This window comes from Oxyura jamaicensis, chromosome 1, assembly GCF_011077185.1.
Source record: "Oxyura jamaicensis isolate SHBP4307 breed ruddy duck chromosome 1, BPBGC_Ojam_1.0, whole genome shotgun sequence".
NCBI lineage: Eukaryota > Metazoa > Chordata > Aves > Anseriformes > Anatidae > Oxyura > Oxyura jamaicensis.
In genome coordinates this window covers 161,438,622-161,453,313 of record NC_048893.1, presented here as the reverse complement: position 1 = coordinate 161,453,313, position 14,692 = coordinate 161,438,622, and positions in this window count along the sequence as shown.

The window sequence follows — 14,692 nt, the reverse complement described above, 5'->3', positions numbered from 1 at the left end:
GGTCTGCAAATATGCATGTTCAACACATAAGATTGTGATTTTTGTTAGCAAGAAACAATGAAGAAGAGAAAAAAAAAAACCATCCTCTTTTCCAAGGAAACATAAATAGCAGCATCATTGGTTTTGCATTTAGTTTTAGTTGTCTTGAATTCCTAGTGATAAATAATTTAATCCTATAAAGCTATCATTAGCGTTACTGACACCATAAATCACTGTTTTTACAATGGACATCTAAGCAAGCTGTTTTTACTGCCTCAATATTTTGAATTAACTGAATAAAAGTTAAAAGCATTTCCCCTAGAGATTTACAATAGAATTGGGTCTGGCCTTTGTAAACAAAAACAGATATTGTCATAAAAAAATGTACTTCCAGCTGCTTTACAGAAATTACCACACACATGAATCTCAGAGGATTTCTCTTAAAATGTGAACTTCTGGCCTTCCTAGCAAAGAAAGAATGAAACAAAAAGAATCAGGGCAGTGGCGCTTGTCTTTTCCCAGGCATCACAAAGAAAACCTTTGGCAGGGGAGCAATGGAAAGAGAGATGAGTGACTAGCAAAGCAAAGATGTATGTTGCTTTACTACGTGTACAACAGCTTCTCAACATTTTCTTGGTGAAGGGAACCATAATGACTTATGCATATTTTTAATGGCAACTTACAATTGTAAATAGAAATCACAAAATTCACTATATGCGTTGCCAGAATCTTCAGGCCCAGAAATCTTTGATAAAGATCAAGTAAACAATTGTACTCATTATGCATTCACAGCAGTGTACAAGCATAAGCCAATTATTCCTTGTTACTTCTGAGAGGTTGCTGGGAGCTGTTATATCATTTTATTCTCAGTTTAAGGAGGGAAAACCCGAGGCAGACAAGAAAGCACCCTTTTGCAAAAATATACTCACTCCTCCAGACCTCTGTGCATTTTTGTGGGGGATAGCACCCCTTCATCCCTTCAGCAGAATGAAAGCAGGAAGAATCTGGATTCCAGGGGGTCACAGCTGGGATTGTTTTCCACAGACAGAATGAAGACAGCTGAAGAGACTCCCTGTTCTACACGGAAGCCTGAAACAGTTCTGTGGTGTGATCCACTGACTTCAAGTGGATCACAGCAAATATTGCAAAGTAGTACAATATCTTAGGACATCTTCAAAGTTAAATATAATAGTATGCCATTTTCCTTTTCTATATATCTCTTATCTCCCTTAAAAACATGAGTAATACCTCCTACTGATAGCAAGCATACTGTAGCTGGAACAGACAGTTCTCAGGAAAAAAAATGAACATAAGATAACATCCGTTGGAATACTAGGTATCCCCATTAGAGAAGAGTTTCTCCTGTGTGGAGCAGATTCCTGGAAGATTAATTTTGCTTCCTTTATCTATTGTGAAATCATAATACAGAACTCCTCTGTGCAAAATGACAATGTATATGCAGAATTCCTAGGTTATAATTGCATCATCTTGTCAAAATTGTAATCAATATTCAATATATAATCAAGATATTTCATGAGGCTCCTGCTAAAAACACATCCACCATTCAAGCTGAGTCAAAACTTTGCTTAAATTCCACTCATACATGCAGAAAGTTAAAACTCCTCAGACCAGGAAATCAGTTATAATATTGTCTTTACTGGTATTTTGGAAACACCTTAAGTCAGATGATATCTACCAGTTATTATTTGCATGGAAGAAACTTCTCCAAGATGTCAATATTATTGGATTTACTAATAATTTTCAAAAACTTTCAGCTTTTGTACTCAGAAATAAGCTATTCTATGAAAAGTTTAGCTTGAAAGCCTCCTCATGGGGATAAACTTTGGCAGCAGACTGGTACATCGTGAAGTGCCCTTTGACTCCAGGAAAATCTAGCTGGGAAACTTGGCAAGAGAGTGTACTTATCTTGTATTTCCTAAGGCTTTTTTTTTTTTTTTTTTTTTTTTTTTTTTCCTGTCAGAGTGCTGAATTATTCACACTATGCTAATAAAGTCCATTTGAGTCATCTGAGTAGTCTCCTGAGTTTATTAATAAATTATTTAATAAAGGAGTGAATTTGGTCAAGTTGTCTCTAAATTAAACTGGCCAGCAATATACTGATAATCAGATAAGCAACAAAGATGAATTGCAAGACAGGTAATGCAAACAGAATTGTGCTGGGAAATGAGACTGCCAGTATTCCAGCCTGAAAGAGCTTGGAGACATTCAGCTGACAAAACCTGGAGAAAGCCTGAGGTGGTTAAAGTGTACTCACCACATGGTGGAAAAAGTGGTTCTGTGCAGGGAGGCAGAATATTGCAGATACAGGACATTCTGACAGTGACATCATTGACATTCTCAGACATAAATCTCCCAGAGCATCTACAGACATCCATGCCACAGCATGCATTGCAGGGGGCACGGATCTGCAACAAAAATAGATGCAGCCTATTTTAAACTGACTTTCTACAAATACATCCATTATTTTCCCTCTGCAAAGTAGGTACTTGTTTCCCATTATTGCAATACTGAGAAAATTGCATCAATCTTCCCTTTGTTCCCGTCTTCATCTGTATAATTCTATCCAATTCACATTTTTATTCAAGATTAAGAAATACAGATAGTTCTCTGTTCAGCCCATTCAAATTTTTCATCATTCAATCCACACAATTCTCTATAATTTCCCAAATTAAGTTGTATTTTTTCCCTGGTATTCAAGTGTGCAGGTATGCCCAAGGAATTTCTTAGTCATACCTAAGTGCATATCTACCTAAAAGACTATATCTCTTGGCAGATCATACTACTATAGAAGCAAAGCAATAGAGTTCCTTGGCTTAAGAATGGGGTTCTGACTGCATAAAAGTGTGGTGTATTAATTCCGGAATCCTTTGCATGTTCCATCTACTACTTAATCTATATGAATTGGAAAACTGCCCAATTCATTGTCCCAAATTTGTGGTGAGTAGTGAAAGGTGGCACAGAAAACGGAAAAGGGAGACCTATTTTTTCTTTTTCTTTGTGCCTTTGATGGTAGGTGAAAGACTGAAGGATGAAATCTCAGAAGCAATTGCTACTTTATCTGAGAAGGAATTTCATAGCCTTGTTTTCCTGTTCCTTGCTTTAGCAAGTTGACCCTTGCAGCTGACAGTTTCATCATGCCTGCAGAACTTAGCCACGAGGGAATGTTATGATCTCTTGAGAAGCAATGACCTTTTAGAAATTTTGGTCATGTGCCAGAAGATTACTATGTTGGAGTGAATGCAATGTTCCCTAGGGAAGCAGCATAAGAAGTCTTGGACAGAAAGCATTTAATTTGCCTTTGAGTAAGAAAGGCATCAGTCATTATGCTGATGTTTTCTTCTGTACCAAACTGAAGTGCAAGAAAATATTCTCAGTGTTAAGAAGAATTCTCATAAAAAGAGAGTCCATGTCTTTTATACCTGTTGAGAAGACAGCCCTGACCTATTGGAAAATCATGCATTAATCCCACAGGATCTTCAAAAAGATTCTTTCTGAGTCATAATCATTGTTCTTGGGCTGAAGAATAGATATCAGGTATTCAAGCAGATGGAAGAAATATAGGATTGCTATGGAGACAGTACACCAAAAGTTTCTGAGTAAGACTGGGACATGCTCTAGCAAATATTTCCTTGACACATCTATAACCTTGGTGAGAAAAAAAGACAAGCCATTCTTGATTTGCCTCTAATACTCAGGCAGACAAAGGGACCTCACATACTTATGATGAGAAGTATTTTTTGGCAATATTTGTGAAGCATTATCCCAAGCTGTTGATTCTGAAGTGTGGTATGGTGTGAAGACAGTGTCCAGTTCATTTTTTGTTAGTACATTTGCTTAGATATGTGCAATATATTTAATGACTTTTAACACTCCTGTGTTTTTGCAAAGTTCTTTGAAACACCAATGTGAAAGGCATTAATAAATTAATTCTGTTAGTATTTCAACATTAATACTGAAGATCCTGTGAACTAATATTAAGATTTAGGCAACGACTTGTGATAATTTAGATTCTTACACGCAGTTTCTGTGTTAAAATAATTGCCTAATGATGTTCATCATGCTGAACTTAATATTAAATTTAATGAACAGAGCATCATCACCTGTTTATTTTAATACTTGGCAAATAATCAGAACTTTGACTGACAGCCTTCCTTTCTCTTATGGTTTACTCTTCAGTGTTGACTATTGCCAGCATTCACTGCCACCTGAATATCAATAGTTGTGGTGCTGGAGTGAGACTTGTACAGTTTATCACTTTACAGCAACTTCCAATGAGGCATAAAGAATCTCTTTGAAACCTCAAGAGGAAAATTCTCTAAGTGGGCTGAAAATAGTTATACCAAGTAGAAGTCAACAAGTACAGTAAAACCACAGTCCTCAAGCACAGCAGTGCTCCCTATCACTTAAGTGAGGAAAATAACTCAAGAGACAGGAGAAGTAGCATGTGGTGAATCACCACAGTCACATTCTGCAAAGCCTCAGTTCACAGGCTCAAAAGATATGATTTACAAACACTTGGAAACATCAAATATTATCTCTCCAACAGCTTGCTTACCTTATGTGATCAAAGCCCTAACAACTGGCTGCAACCATTTGGCTGCAGGTCTTTGAGGCTTTACATTTTGTTCAACGTATCCCTCAGCATTAACGTTTGATGGGATGCAACATACCCAAGGATTGGTTATATAATGTGACCACTTTTACAATTTAGACAGAAGAAGAAGTCTCTGCCATGAGTCCAGAACAAGGCATAAATTTATATCTGTGATATGCTTTAACTGGGCTGCCACTGCAGATTCTCCAGTTCCACAATCTAGTACTAAAATATACCTTTATTATATGCAGATACAACTTCCAAGCTTCTAGCAAGTGTTGATATATACTATACGTGGAGAATTTCAAAAGCTTCTGAATACTCTAAATCAAGTTGTATAGAAAACACAACTCAGGATATGTTAAAAATATATACATAATATTTAACTGAAATATATTCATATAAAATGCTTTTCTCTCTCTCTCTCTTTTTTTTTTTTTTTTTTTTTTTTTTTCCCTAACCATCTCCCTGTTAATCTATCAGACACATTCCTTGAACCATTCATCTTAAAGGTTATTTTATTATTTGTAATACTTCAGATTAAAAATATATTACATGCTCAGGTCTCCTAATTATAATATTTTTTTCTTTTTTTTTCTTTTTTTTTTTTCACACAATCCATGTTACTATTAGGATCACAGTATGAAAAGTACTTTCAAAGTAGTGTTTGTATGTGGAATTCATAGACTAAAATATGTTTATGAAGTATACTTATTTGCACAAAGTAATTTGTAAAGGGTTTTGAACACAATTATTTAAAATCTGTAAAGGCAAAAACATAACACTTCTTTTTTATTTGGATTTTTCTTTGTGAAACTATATATAGAATCACAGAATGGCTTGGGTTAGAAGGTACCTTAAAGCTCATCTAGTTCCAACCCCCTGCCATAGCCAGGGACACCACCAACCAGACCAGATTGCCTAGGGCCTCGTCCAACCTGGCCCCATACACTTCCAGGTATGGGGCATCTACAGCTTCTCTGGGCAACCCATTCCAGTGCTTCACCACCTTCTGAGTGAAGAATTTCCTCTTAACCTCTAATCTAAATCTCCCCTCTTTTAGTTTCATACCACTCCTCCTTGTCCTATTATTTTCTACCCGAGCAAAATGTTGTTTTTGGTCTCTTTTATAAGCCCCTTTTAAGTACTGAAATGCTGCAATGCAATGCTATATACACTGTCATTCACTTGTATATCTGAAGTGTATGAAAAATGAGTGTTCAACATCCTCTGCCTTCTCTCTAGCACAGCCAGTGTCCCATCTGTTACACAGACCAAAGTGCTTACATTTTATCATGATGGACAGTTGCCCGCTTGCAATGCTAGCACACCATCCTCCTATCACTCAGGAATGAAATGATAAAAACTAGGTACTAGTGCTGTACAGGGTGAGGCTATATTAACTTTTATCCACTCTCTATGAAGAGAAGAGAGAATTGTAAAATGCTCTCAGCAGCAGCTTAAACAGAATAACATTCCGAGAAACAGTTCTTCTCAGGAAGCATCTTCCAGAAAATTTCCCAAATTGAGCTGTGTCCATGCCAACTACAGAACCTGGTGAAGTAATGAAAATCAAATCAGCTTACTAAAATTAAAATAATAATAATACAAATCTTTAAGCTATTTTTCTCACTAATCTCAAAGGCTTCCTTCTTCATTTGGCTTCTTTCTCTATTATTATTTAAATTGAAAAAATGGGGGTTGAACTGATCTCAGATGTATTGGAAAAAGTAGTCATTTTGCATGAGGTGTTTACACAAAAGTAAAAGGTATTAAGACAACTCAAACCAGATGAAACACAAGACAGACAACAGGTCTTAGACAAAATAAATGCACAGCAGTGAAGGACCTTGCCAAGGTTATATAGCACATTAGCTGCAGAGCAGGGGCTAGAATCCTGCTCTCCTGATACACAGTCTAATCATGCATTTCTCTACAGCAAAATTTGCAAATAAGATACTGCATGCATAAAAATTCTGTTTATGTATGGTATTTCCTTTGTGAGCAGGGGCAAATAAAAGATCAATTATTTAAGAACTTGCTTAATAAGGAGAGCATGTTTCAGTAATTACTAAGGCCAACTAGTGGGTTGAAGGTCTTATAAACTATATGATATTTACTCATTGTAGTGTGGAAGATGTTCTTGATTAGCCCTCTTGTGGTTTGTGTGCTATGCCTCTCCTATAATGAGAACAGTGAATGCACATGGTACTGATTGACACATGGTTCTTACATATAGTTCTTTAAGGTGGAGTTTCATTTCATTTCTATCAGGAAAAAATATATATATATTTCTCTTATTTCTGCGAATTTTAGAGGATGAGAGAATTTTATATTGAAGTAGTGAATTTAAGCAAATGATGTTTACATTTGTGTGACAATAAAAGCATATATATAAGGGGTCTAATGATGTCTATTGTTCTTGTAGTTTTCATTTTTGTTCAATTTAGATTTCAGTATTTATAAGCATTATGTGTTCATTCAGCTATGATGTTTCAAAAGGGCAGTTATATATTTATACACAGTGAGTACAGTTTTCACTTAGAAATGAATTACCTCTCAAAAATAACTGAAGAAATGTTATGGTGTTATTAACAGAGAGTTAGGGATTTTATCTTTAGGTCATGATTTCCATGTTTTCCAACAAATGTCTTTGACAAAATGTGTTTATGTCATATACCTAACACCAAAACCTGGAAACAAATATTACCCAAAAGCACAAGTAAGGTTTAGAGAATATTATTTGCCTGGTAACACCTATCCTTTAGACTCATGTTCATTTAAGGTCATCTCAGTCATCTGTACAACACAGCTAAATACTAGTACCATACTCAGATGAGATGTGTAGACGAGATGTTAAAAATTCTGTTTTAAATACATCCTCAATGAAAAAAGAATAAAGCCAACGGCCTACAACTGGATCTCTGAATGATAGGGAGAGTTACAGGCTCAAAACCCCAAAATGGCACTGGAAAACATAGACCCATGCAAGAAAGAAAATTGACAGCAGTGTTACACTACTGGACAGGAAACCCTAGCCACAGCTTAACATAATTTAAATAATGTATTGGTTGAGGGGTGAGAGGTGGGAGTGAATCCTAAAGATTTTTTATTTTTTTATTTTTCCTAAAGAAAATCTCCTTAGGGTTGAAAAGTAGAACTCTGCAATCCCTTTAGGAATAAACACCAGACTGAAGAAAACTGAAATTATAGTAAAGGTTTAAGTTAACTGTATCCTATAGCTAAGGATTAAGGCACCTAAGGAGGACAACAAAATGACACACTTTCAAAGATTCTACTATGTCTAGTTAAATTTACTCATAAAATTTGAGGATGAAAATATTATCCATTTAAATTTAGTGGACTAATCCAAGCCAGTCTCCGCATCTCTGTTGTCCATACAGAATAGGCACCTGTGGGAAGGCAATTCATCGCTTTATAACTGAGTGGCTTGGAGCACACTTCTGAAGCTCTTTCTACTGACTATAGCAGACACATGGCAGTCTATTTTATATATTTACATATTTAAAGTCAGAGAAGTCTCTTCCAAAGAAAAGACTGATGTAAACAGCAGAAGCTCTAAAGTCATCTGAACTTTCTATGCATGTCTTAAGCAGGAAAAAGCAGTAGAAAATCCTTTGGTTTGCACTACAATACAGCAAATAGAATGCTTTCTTGAATGTATGTAGTAGTAGCTTCCAAGAGACCTAAGTAAAATAAAGTGGTCTTTTATTCCAGATAGAACTGACTTACAGGTGGGAGGTTTATAACCATGTGAAGGTTGAAGTCTATTACTCAATGTTAAATTTGGGTCAACTGTTGTTCTCTGTCCAGGGGTCTGGAAAAAAGTCTTGGTGGGTTTATTGCCAGCGTATTAAATTACACCACTTTTTGCTGAGTTTCAATTTCCCATACCACAAGACACCACATCACATAAGAAATGTCAACAAGAGAAATGACAGAAGGGCAGTGTAAGAGACCTGCAATAAATGGAAGCAGTTCACATAACCTGAGTCTATCCCCTCTTTCCTTAAAATAAAACCAGCAAAGCACAGGACATTTCCTGGGGATTAATGGTAAGAAGTAAGTGTTGATGGGGTGAGCCATAGCCCAGTATCATTAGATAACACTGGTCACTCACTTTTCAGGAAGAGATCTTCATAAACATTAGTGATTGAAAAGGAAAATGTTTTACCCTTTTGTGAGGTATCGGCAGTAGCATCTCATTTTTTCATTCACTTTTCCAAATTACATGGGAAGTTGCAGAGGTGCTTTTGTGTTTTCTTTTTTTTTTTCTTTTCTTTTCTTTTCTTTCTTTTTCTTTTTCTTCTTCTTTTTTTTTTTTTTTTCTCAGTATCAGATTCATATTTCTTGGTTCCTCTCTCATTTCACTGTGCAAAACTTATGCATAACCTAGAATTGTCACACAACTCCACAGTTCTAGGAATCAAAGCATCTTAGTGCTTTTCTTCTTACTGTATTTTTTACTTCTGACAGCCTCTGCCAAATGAAACCTTTAGAAAATGTTAACATGCTATGGAGACCAAACTTATTTTTTTTGCATGCTATGAGAGTGTCACACAATGCTAACAATCTGGATAGTTTTTATTTCCCTATTCTCACCAAAATTTTGTACCAGCAACAGCAAATATGCCAGTAGCATTCACTGAAAGTGTGGTGAAGTGCTAAAGATTTTTAGGATCGCTTGATCCTTGCAATTTCTTTTTTAATATTTCTTCCAGATATTAAGTCTGTCACTGCATAGAAAAGGAAAAGGGAAGGGGAAACATGAAGGCAAGGGAAAAGAATAAAAAGGGTGCTGTTATCTCAAATAACTACCATGCTTACCTGTCTACAGTAAAAAGTTAATGGAGATATATTCTGCTTCTTTTGCCATGAGTCAGCTACATATTGATGTCTTGACCTGTACTTGGTATACTTTTTTTTTCTCAAAAAAAAAAGCAAAGTACCTGTCTTGCTGCAATGTGATTTAGTTCTATGAATGTAAAAAATATCTTTTTTTCTTTCTTTCTTTCTTTCTTTCTTTCTTTCTTTCTTTCTTTCTTTTTTTTTTTCCTCTCAGTTCAGCTGATCCAGATTTCCTATTGTACATTCAAGGAAGGTTTGTCGTGCCTAACTAGATACTTACTATGAAATTATCTAGGTCTGTCCTGACTACCTTAAGTTCTCTTTACTGCCAGTAAAGAGGAAAAAAAGCTTTTTTAAGCTGTGATTTATTTTGTCTTGGGCAACAACTGTTTGGTGTTTTCAGTCTTGCCTTTGAAATGTCTATTTCTTTCCACTGATAAGCAACTTACAAAGACAATTTCAGTTGACTAGATGACTATTCTGCAGAGGCCTACATTCAGTCAGATGCATACATCTCCCTAGGTAAAGGATTAAACTTTGCCCAGAACTTGAGTAGATCAAGTATTTCTGAAGAAATGAATGAGCTCAGAATCCCAATTTTTTTTAATGATCCATGTCATAGGCTGGGTCTTACACTCTTTGGCTGAGCCTACTATAATAAAAGCCATCAAGAAAGAAATAACTTTGGAACATCTGGATTTTATCAACTAGATCTTCTGTTTTCCATAAGTATTAGATGCCCTTGACTCTACACATTATATCAAGCTAAATTATGTTGTATTTCAAATTCATTTTCTCTAGGGACACTCCATTCTCTTCCTTCTCCTATGTTAGCCCCACCTCCTTGCTGTGCTGGCTACCTTCCAACAAAAGCAGAGAAAATTGACTCAGTCATGTATTCACCCATCTCTGGAATTTCAGAATATATTCCTTAAGCATCTTAATTAGGTTCATTTCTGAGGTTTTTCTCTCTTCAGAGACAATGTAAAAGATAAAGGAAGGGTAAACCTTTAACTTGGGTGCTTAAATTTATGTTGAAAGTGAGCAATGTGTGAAAATGCAGTGGTTTACCAAACATTGTTTCTATTTTCTTGAACAGATTTTCCAAGGACTTCCTCAGCATGTGATAACAGTGTACTAGTGAAGACACTGATGGCTTATTTAGTCTACAGAAATGGTGGCTCAGAGGAGACCTTATCGCTCTCTACAGCTACCTGAAAGGAGATTATAGTGGTGTGGGGGCTGGTCTCTTTTCCCAAGCAACTAGTGATAGGAAAAGTGGAAATGACCTCAAGTTGTGCCAGGGGAGGTTTAGCTTGGATATTAGGGAAAATTTCTTCACTGAAAGGCCTGTGGGGCATTGAACAGGCTGCCAAGGGAAGTGGTTGAATCACCATCCCTGAAGGTCTTCAAAAGACATGTAGATGTGATGATTAGGAACGTGGTCGTGATAAGCTAAAAGTTGGACTGGATGATATTAGAGGTCTTTTCCAACTTAAATGATTACATGATTCTTTGATTCTGTATTTAAAAGACAAGGATCTGTAGGAATAAGAATAATTTGGGTGTATTTAGGAATTTCAGAGGAGAAAGATGCAGCTATGGACTGACACTGGCTCATTCCTGAATCATGGGGGACTGTGAGGTACGGTGGGCACAGCAGCAGCAGAAACATATCACCCAGTGGCATATAATCTAAACTTCATTTACTGAGCAGGTTAGGTGTGGTGGGTAGCTGAGTGGGTGGGTACCAACTTATGCTCTAAGATCTCTATCCCATGGCACGTGTGCAACTCACACAGCCAAGGCCCCCATCCCCTGTCAAGCAGGACACTCTTTCTGACTTATCGGTGTGCCTGGGTCCTGGATAGCGGTCCAGCCATATACACAGTGCCAGACACCCCCAGATATGCTCCCCCTCCCTCCCAAAGGGCTGGAGTTTTTATTTAATACTTTCTGTATGGCTGCCAAAAGCAACCTTGCTAATCACAGAGGCCCAGATTCCTTTATTTCCTCTGTATCTCAGGACACTTAACTGTTGGTGCTAGGGTTTCTATGACCTTCTGCTATCCCACCTCAAATTACATAACAAGGTTCATCTATCATCTATTGCTTCTATTGCCTTTTTTTTTTTTTTTTTCCCCCCCCCCCCCCCCCCCTTTTTTTTTCTCCTCATATCAAATATAATCAGTTGGACAGATGTAGTCAATGTCTTGATTATAAGGGAGGTGATTTTAGAGAGGCTCTGCCCCATGACAACCTGTGATCCTGGATACCATCCAGTTATAAATAACCTCTTGAAGGTAAGGAATCAAAGATTCCCCCACACCTTTTTCCTGGATGACAAGAAAGAGAGAAATTCTGCAAATCAATATTGTAATTCTGCAGTCTCCAGTACTCAAGGGGATATTTCAGCCATGAGTTGTTGCGTGATTTACTGACAAAATAATACAGATGTTTATATAGGTGTTGATAGAGATGCAACAGTTTATACTGAAAACTGTTGCCATTCCAAGTTTTCAGACAAAACATATTTTCCTTTACAACACTGCCTTCAAATTCAATTGATTCTTAGACTTATTTATTTTTCCTTACAAATATTTTTGACACAAACATTTTTTACACTTTTAAGTAGTGTACATTTGCTGGAGGTTAAGTTACAAATTCTGTAAATTATTACTATTATTAGTCACAAATCCAAGTCCCCAAAGTGTAGTGCATCTGACCGTTGAAGAAGTTTAGATCTGATCTACCTTGAAACAATGTTGCCTGGTGCTCTCTATTGGCATGGTCAGCTGTTGAGTTTATTTGAGATAACATGCTATAAGACTCTCCATGGCCATGAGCAGAACAAGACTAGAAGAGGCCATATGCAGCCTGCAAAGTCTGGGACTGATCTTTTCCTTTCTACCCTTCCAAGGAGAAGCTTGGATGAAATGTCATCAGCTGAACTGCATGTTCCTTCCTTAAGCCTTGATCCAACCCTGTGCAAACAGTTATTTAGCTAAATCTCATTGCATGAGGTTTTGCACAGCTCAGGACTAACTTCTTTTAAATGTTGTGAACACCTTTGTAGTTGTTGTTTATAAATCAAAACAGTAGGCAAAGCTTTCAGAAAACCTCTTATTCGGCACAGAAATTGAGAGTTTTGTAGAATATTGGATTTTAGGCCACCGCCTGGGTGTCTCACTTGATGTAATCTGCTTTCTAGTGTTTTCATGTTTTCCTTGACACCACTCTTATTTATGCACAACCTTGATGCACAAGCTCTCCAGTCTGTAGAAGCTTTTCTTGTTTACTGCTTCCTGCTTCATTTTACTTTTTCTTTGCTCACTGGTGCTAGCAGTTACCTAATAGCAATTTTAGAACAATCAATCAGCAGTGTGTGCAAGCAAATAACTTACCAAACACTTGAACCCTATAATTGTGTTCTGACCTTGGTTTTACTGGAGGTTAGAGTGACAGATTCTTTGCAGCAATGCCATAGTTTGATGGACTGAAAGTGCAGTTTGCCTGTATAAGGTGAACTCTACTGCAGAGAATCAAGCACAGCCAAAGAAAACCTAAAAGTACATGGAGGAGTAAGTACAGCTGTAGGGAATGCTGACCAACAAGGCAATATTACCTAAACCAAAGACAGCTTAAGGAGAAAACTGTCTAAAACAACTTTACAGGAGACTTGACTGTCCTTATGATGACACTGAAAGACTGTTTTAAAGGTTTTAAAACATCTCATTTTCCTAACTTCAGATATTTGGAATATGAATTTAAGGATTATTAAAGGATTTGCAGTGAGATGGTTTTGCAATCCAAAGTCCCTCTTCCACTCTGAACCTATGAATAAATATTGTCTTCCCTATAATTACATAAACCTGTAGAGTTGTTCATAGTTGTTCATGTGAATCAGGTATAATTTATACTAGGCAAATTACATTCAAAATATACAGATTTCCTACTACAATGTTATTAATACCAGCCTTTACTATATTTGTAGCCCTGTTAAGAAATGTTTTTCTAAAATAAAATAAATTTCCAGAAGTATTTTGAGGCTGAAGACCAATTGGCTGGATCATATGCATGTTATTAACTGTTTAAAATGAAATATTTCCCCTTGCTAGGAAACATGATGGGTTGACAAGTTTGAGTTACTGCCAAAAACTGTTCTAACAGCCTGAGAAGGTTTTAAATATTGTTTCTGAGAGGAATATTGCAGACACCATGTGCGTGTGCGAGACTGACGTGCTCAGAAGAGAAAGTAGGTAGTGGGCAACTAACAACTAGATGCAACTACCAAGCAGATGAAAAGGCAAGTGCCAGGACCTCATGCTCCTGTCCATACCTGTCATGGTGAGGGACTGCCCATCTACACCCTGCCCAGACACAGAAAGAAAACTTTTTGCAGTGTACATGTCAAAACACTTGAGTACAGGTAAATATCTGGGGGGAGTATAATGGAACCAAGAGGGTAATACTGGTCTCAGTGTCATTGACAGAAATGCTGGTGTAACTACAACTGAATTGTTGCCAAGCCACACAACAAAAAAAGAGAGAGAGTGTGTTTTCTGGAAATTCTTCTCAGCCTCAGAGAAAACATGACAGAAAGCATGAAGGTGCTTCTTTAAAAGTATTAGAAGGGAGCAATGAAGTTTGATAAGTGGCACAACTAATACAGCAGCAACTTTCTCAGGAGAAGGGCAGTGAGACAGAACAAAACTGTGAGGATTTTAAAACCATGGTGCTAAACAAAAGTGAATAACCACTTCCCTAAATCTGCTGCCTAGAATATTCCAGCCTACTGTGCAATAGCCTTCATCATGGCAATGGTGCACTCCTCACTCAAATCAATGCAACCAACAGAGACCTTAATTGCTATTCTTCTGACTAAGAGGTGTCTACTTTAGGGTTCATAGTTCTCTAGGTTCAGGCTTGTTTAATTAACTGTCTCCCATGGGGCCAGTTTCATATCAGCACTGTAAGAATTTTTCAAACAGCCTAGGAGATCTCTTGCAGTCCCAGTCACCAATAGTTTGAGAGGAAAGCAGACTTCAGCACTGTTGAGTGTGGCCTGGAGGCAGTCAGAGGGAGAGGAACACCACATGGCAACAGTATGAACAACATTCAGTAGGCTGTGAAGTGAAAAAGGAGAGAGATGGTCTTTGATGGGATGTGGGACAAATATATTAGTTAAATTTCAATCCATTATGAAATTGTGTTCAACCTATGAAGCTT